The following is a 7,127-nucleotide window of genomic DNA, read 5'->3' on the forward strand; positions in this document are numbered from 1 at the left end:
TTAAGCTGATAAGCAACTTCAACAAAGTCTCAGGATACAATATCAATGTGCAAAAATCGCTAGCATTCCTATACATCAACAATAGGCAAGAGGAGAACTGAATCATGAATTAACTCCATTCACAATTGCTACAAAAATAATATAATACCTAGGAATCAACTAAAAAGGAAGTGAAGGACCTTTTCAAGAACTAGAAACCACTGCTCAAAGCAATCAGAAAGTACACAAACAAATGTAAAAACATTCCGTGCTCATGGATCAGAAGAATCAATATTGTGAAAATGGCCACATCGCCCAAAGTAATTTATAGATTCAATGCTATTCCCATTAAACTACCACTGACATTCTTCACGGAATTAGAAAAAACTATTTAAAAATTCATATGGGCTGGGTGCAGTGGCTCACACATGTAATCCCATCACTTTGGGAGGCCAAGAAGGGCAGATCATCTGAGGTCAGGAGTTCAAGACCAGCCTGATCAACATGGAGAAGTCTCATCTCTACTAAAAATACAAAATTAGCCAGGCGTGGTGGTGCATGCCTGTAATCCCAGCTACTCAGGAGGCTGAGGCAGGAGAATCACTTGAACCCGGGAGGCGGAGGTTGTGGTGACCCAAGATTGCACCATTGCACTCCAGCCTGGGCAACAAGAGTAAAACTCTGTCTCAAAAAAAAAAAAATCATATGGAACCAAAAAAGAGCACGTGTAACCAAGACAATCCTAAGAATAAAGAACAAAGCTGGAGGCATCACACCACCCAACTTCAAACTATACTACAAGGCTACAGTAACCAAAACAGCATGGTACTGCTACAGGGGAATAGACATATAGACTAGTGGAACAGAATAAAGAACTCAGAAATAAGACCACACACCTACAACCATCTGATCTTCAACAAACCTGACAAAAACAAGCAATGGGGAATGGATTCTCTATTTAATAAATGGTGCTGGGAGAACTGGCTAGCCATAGGCAGAAAATTGAAACTGGACCCCTTCCTTACTCCATGTACAAAAATTAACTCAAAATGGATTCAGGACTTAAATGTAAATCCCCAAAGTATAAGAACCCTAGAAGAATATCTAGTTAATACCATTCAGGACATAAGCACAGGCAAAGATTTCATGATGAAAACACCAAAAGCAATTGCAACAAAAGCAAAAATTGACAAATGGGATCTAATTAAATTAAAGAGTTTCTGCACTGCAAAGGAAACTATCACCAGAATGAACAGACAACCTACAGAATGGGAGAAAAATTTTGCAATGTATCCATCTGACAAAGGTCTAATATCCAGAGACTGCAAGGACTTAAACGAATTTACAAGAAAAAAACAAATAACCACATTAAAAAGTGGGCAAAGAATATGAACAGACACTTCTCAAAAGAAGACGCATGTGGCCAACAAACATATGTAAAAAAGCTCAACATCACTGATTATTAGAGAAATGCAAATCAAAATCACAATGAGATACCATCACACGCCAGTCAGAATGGCAATTATTAAAAAGTAAAAAAACAACAGATGCTGGTGAGGTTGTGGAGAATAAGGAATGCTTTCACACTGTTGGTGGAGTGTAAATTATTAGTACAACCACTGTGGAAGACAGTGTGGTGATGCCTCAAAGACCTAAAAACAGAACTACCATTTGACCCAGCAATCCCATTACTGGGTATATACCCAAAGGACTATAAATAATTCTATTATAAAGATACATGCACAGGTATGCTCATTGCAGCCCTATTCACAATAGCAAAGACATGGAATCAACCTAAATACCCACCAGTGATAGACTGGATAAAGAAAATGTGGTATATATACATCATGGAATACTATGCAGCCATAAAAAGGACCATGTCCCTTTGCAGGGACATGGGTGTGGTTGGAAGCCATTATCCTCAGCAAACTAACACACGAACAGAAAACTCCGCCTATTCTCACTTATAAGTGGGAGCTGAATGATGAGAACACAAGGATGCAGGGAGGGGAACAACACATACTGGGGCCTTTTGGAGGCTGGGGAGAGAGGAGGGACAGCACCAGGAAGAATAGCTCATGCATACAAGGCTTAATACCAAGGTGATGGGAAACCACCATGGCACACGTTTACCTGTGTAACAAACCTGCACATCCTGCACATGTACCCCTGAACTTGAAATAAAAGTTGAAGGAAAAAAGAAAAGGGCATGAATCCCATCATGGGGTACCCCCCAACCCCCACCGCCCATGACCTTATCTATCTGATTACCTCCCAGAGGCCACACCTCCAAATACCATCACATTGGGGCTTAGGGCTTCAACACATGAATTTTGGGGGCACAAAAACATTCAGTTCATAATATATTATAAACAGTTCATAAATTCACTTGTATATTATATATTTATAATCACATATATAATAATCACTTATATATTATATAATCACTTATATATTATATATAATCATGTATATATTATATAATATATAATCACTTATATATAATATATAATATAAAATATATAATCACTTATATATTATATATAACATATAATATATAATCACTTATATATAATATATTATAATCACTTATGTATAATATATAATATATAATCACTTATATATTATATAATATAAAATCTATAATCGCTTATATATAATATATAATATATAATCACTTATATATTATATAATATAAAATCTATAATCACTTATATATTATATAATATAAAATCTATAATCACTTATATATTATATAATATAAAATCTATAATCACTTATATATAATATAAAATCTATAATCACTTATATTTAATATATAATCTATAATCACTTATCTATAATATATAATCGCTTATATATTATATATTATAAACTGTTCATAAATTCACTTCATATAAAGATGAAGACAGATATCCGGGTGGCTATTCTACAAGCCAAGGATATAAAACTGCCAGCAAGCCACCAGAAGCTGGGAGAGTGGCCTGTAACAGATTCTCTTTCACAGCCCTCAGAAGGAACCTACCCTGCCAACACCTTTATCTTGGACTTCTGGCCTCCACAACTGCAAGACAACAAACTTGTCTTGTTTAAACCACCCAGGGTGTGGCAGTTTGTTAGAGCAGCTCTATCAGTCACGGTTCTCCAGAGAAGCACCACAGGATGTGTGTGTGTGTGCGTGTGTGTGTGTGTATGTGTGTATACAGAGAGAGACAAAGATAAATATTCATTTTTTTAAAAATTGGACAGGATTGTGGGACCTGGTAGGTTCAAAGTCTGTAGATGAGGTTGGCAGGCAGGAGCCCCAGGGAAGAGTCAGAGTTGCAGAGCAAGTCCAGAGGGAGTCTGGAGACAGAATTCCTTCCTTCTCAGGGTATTTCAGTCTTTCTTAAGACCTTCCACACAGGCACTCATTTATTTAATAATTCTTTATTATCTTCTAGATACTTGAGAATACAGTAACAAAAATATTGTCCCCGGCCAGGCACAGTGGCTCATACCTGTAATCCCAGCACTTTAGGAGGCCAAGGTGAGAGGACTACCTGAGGTCAGGAGTTCAAGACCAGCCTGACCAACAAAGTTAAACCCCATCTCTACTAAAAATACAAAAATTAGCAGGGCATGGTGGTGTGCACCTGTAGTCCTAGGTACTCGCGAGGCTGAGGCAGGAGAATCGCTTGAACCTGGGAGGCAGAGGTTGTGGTGAGCCGAGATCGTGCCATTGCACTCCGGCCTGGGTAACAGAGTGAGACTGTCTGGAAAAAAAAGAAAAAAGGAAAAAAAAAAAAAAAAAGTAGCGTGTGATAAACTTTCACACTACTCAGAATGGCATGCAGTTTAAAAGTATGAATTTTTAGTCCTTGATTTCTCTATTTAACAATATTTTCAGATGGTGGTTGACCAGGAGTAACTGAAACTGTGGGATGCAAAACTGGATAGTGGGGGACTACTATAAAGTAGGTGGAGTGACAGCTAAACTGAGCTCTAGGTCATAGTGTAGGTAAGGTAGGCAGTGGAGAAACTGTAAATGTGCATTCAATCTATAGTGGAATGAAGTCAGGTTTTAAGAGGGGTGTTTACTCCCTGCCATGGTCTAAATGTGTCACCTTCAAATTCATATGTTGAAAATTAATCATCAGTGTGAAAGTATGAAGAGGTGGGGTCTTTAGGAAGTAAGTCATGGCTGGGCGCGGTGGCTCACACCTGTAATCCCAGCACTTTGGGAGGCCAAGGCAGGTGGATCACTTGAGCTCAGGAGTTATAGATCAGCCTGGCCAACATGATGAAACCCCAGCTCCACTAAAAATACAAGAATTAGCCTGGTGTGGTGGCATGCACCTGTAGTCCCAGCTATTCAGAAGGCTGAGCCAGAAGACCAGGAGGCAGAGGTTGCAGTGAGCCGAGGTCGCGCCAATGCACTCCAACCTGGGCAACAGAGCAAGACTCTGTCTCAAAAAAATAAATAAATACATACATACATACATACATACATACATACATACATAACATAAGGAATTGATTAAGTCATGAGGGTGGAGCTCTTGTGAATGCAATTCGCCACCTATCAAAAGTCTGTAGGGAACTACGTAGGCCCTTTTTGCCGTTCTGTCCCTCCCACTAAGTGAGAACGCAGTGCTCCTCCCCTCTGGGGACACAGCGTTTAAGCTGCCGTCCGGAAAGGAGAGGCCTGGCCTTCACAGAAACCAAACTTTCTGGCACCCTGATCTTGGACTTCACAGGCTCCAGCATTGTGAGAAATAAACTTCTGTTCTTTGTAAATTAGTCAGTCTCAGGTATTTTGTTATCACAGGAGGTATGGACCAGGACACTACTGGTTCTCTACCCTGAGGACTCCAATGGGCTCCAGACCATGCATGCAAAGGTGGCCCCTGAGCTCCCCAGCTCCTGGCCGGTGACTGCACAATATCAAGATGAGTGCCCCCACCCATTAGAGGTCCTAGGACCCTCCAGGGTGAGTCCAGCATTGTTCCCTGCCATGTCCAAGGATGTTGCTGGTTTGCTAAAATTTTAGTGACTTGATGGGAAGTTCCTTGTGGCATGTCCATAGTACAACTGCTTGAGTCCAACTAACTCAATTAAAGAAGGATTAGTAGGTGGGGGCTGTGTAGGGGCTGCAGTGCTGGGATGGTCCCCTAGTCTGTTTTGTTTGTTTGTTTTGTTTTGTTTTGTTTTTGAGATGGAGTCTCGCTCTGTCGCCCAGGCTGGAGTGCAGTGGCACAGTCTCGGCTCACTGCAAGCTCCACCTCCCGGGTTCACGCCATTCTCCTGCCTCAGCCTCCTGAGTAGCTGGGACTATAGGGGGCCGCCACCACGCCCGGCTAATTTTTTTGTGTATTTTTAGTAGAGATGGGGTTCCACCACGTTAGCCAGGATGATCTCAATCTCCTCACCTCGTGATCCTCCCACCTCGGCCTCCCAAAGTGCTGGGATTATAGGCTTGAGCCACCACGCCTGGCCTGTTTTGTTTTTGAGATAAAGTCTTGCTCTGTTGCCCAGGCTGGAGTGCAGTGGCACAATCTCAGCTCACTGCAACCTCCACCTCCTGGGTTCGAGCTATTCTCCCCATCAGCCTCCCGAGTAGCTGGGACTACAGGCGCCCGCCACCAGACCTGGCTAATTTTTTTTGTATTTTTTAGCAGAGACGGGGTTTCACTGTGTTGGCCAAGCTCATCTTGAACTCCTGACCTCAGGTGATCCGCCTGCCTCAGCCTCCCAAAGTGCCAGGATTACAGGCATAAGCTACCGCACCTGCTGGTCCTCTAGTCTTAGACCCTTGTGTGATGCCAGCCAGCAGCGTCGTCTTGCCACGCAGAATCTTGCACCTCCCAGGACTGGTACCCATGCTGGAACTGGAGGTCCACCACCTCTCAGACATGAAGCCTGGCAGCACTGGGACTGCTGTTCTCCCCATCTTCCCTCAGAGCCAGAAACTCATTTTATGTTCTCAAATACTGGATCAGTTATCTATTTCCATTAAACAAAGCATCCCAAAATGGAGTGGCCTATAAGAGCAATGATTATTTATTTTTCATGATTCTGTGGGTTGGCTGGGTGGGTCCTCTGCTGGTTTTTCCTGGGCTCACCCACAAGGTCACATTTAGATAGAAGGTCAGCTGGGCGAGTACATCCCCGACAGCCTCACTCTCAGCTTCTAGCTCTGGGGTGGGAACATCTGAGTCCTTCTCCATCCAACACAAGCTAGACATGGTGGTTTCTTGGTTCCACCAGGGAGAGAGCAAGAACTGCAAAGCCTCTTGCCCTGGAGCCAGCACTCTGTCCCTTCCGCCACCTTCTGTTGGTAAAAGCAAATTGCACGGCCAGCCCAGATTCATGGGATGGAGAAATAGACTCCATATCTCAAAACAGAGAGCTCGCTGCCACTTGTCAGAGGAGTCTAGACACAAGGAGATGTGATTCCTCATGGCTGACAGTCTCCACAGATACCAAGAGCAGATCCCACCCTCTCTAGCAAAAAAGGAGGCTTCATTGCCTTGACCGAGTCCTGACCCTCAAAGCTCACTTGAAGTTAGCTGCTGAGTCACAGGGTCAGGATCACTCACGGGAAGATTAAAAGCATACTTTCACTGTCTTTGCTCCATCCAGAAATGTGATGACTCATTCTTGGAGCATGAAGGTTTGTTGTGGGAAGTGTGCAGAAGTGTTTTTCTTTACTTCCAGAGTGACAAGCCAGGGGGAAAAATGGAACAAATTCCAAAAAAAAAGAAAAGATAATTTATCTGGAAATTAGTGTTAAATTCAAAACAAGCTGCCTTTGGAAAGTCTGAGACCTACCTTTCTGGTAGTCTTTAAATGTAACACAGCAGTCCAGGCACAGTGGCTCACATCTGTGATCCCAGCACTTTGGGAGGCCGAGGCGGGCAGATCACCGGAGGTTGGGAGTTTGAGACCAGCCTGGCCAACATGGTGAAACTCCATCTCTACTAAAAATGCAAAAATTAGCCAGATGTGGTGGCAGGCACCTGTAATCCTAGCTTCTCGGGCAGCTGAGGCAGGAGAATTGCTTGAACCCGCGAGACGGAGGTTGCAGTGAGCCAAGATGATGCCTTTGTACTCCAGCCTGGGAGACAACAGCAAGACTTCATCTCAAAAAAAAAAAAAAAAAAAAA

Source organism: Theropithecus gelada, chromosome 15, assembly GCF_003255815.1.
Source record: "Theropithecus gelada isolate Dixy chromosome 15, Tgel_1.0, whole genome shotgun sequence".
Taxonomy (NCBI): domain Eukaryota; kingdom Metazoa; phylum Chordata; class Mammalia; order Primates; family Cercopithecidae; genus Theropithecus; species Theropithecus gelada.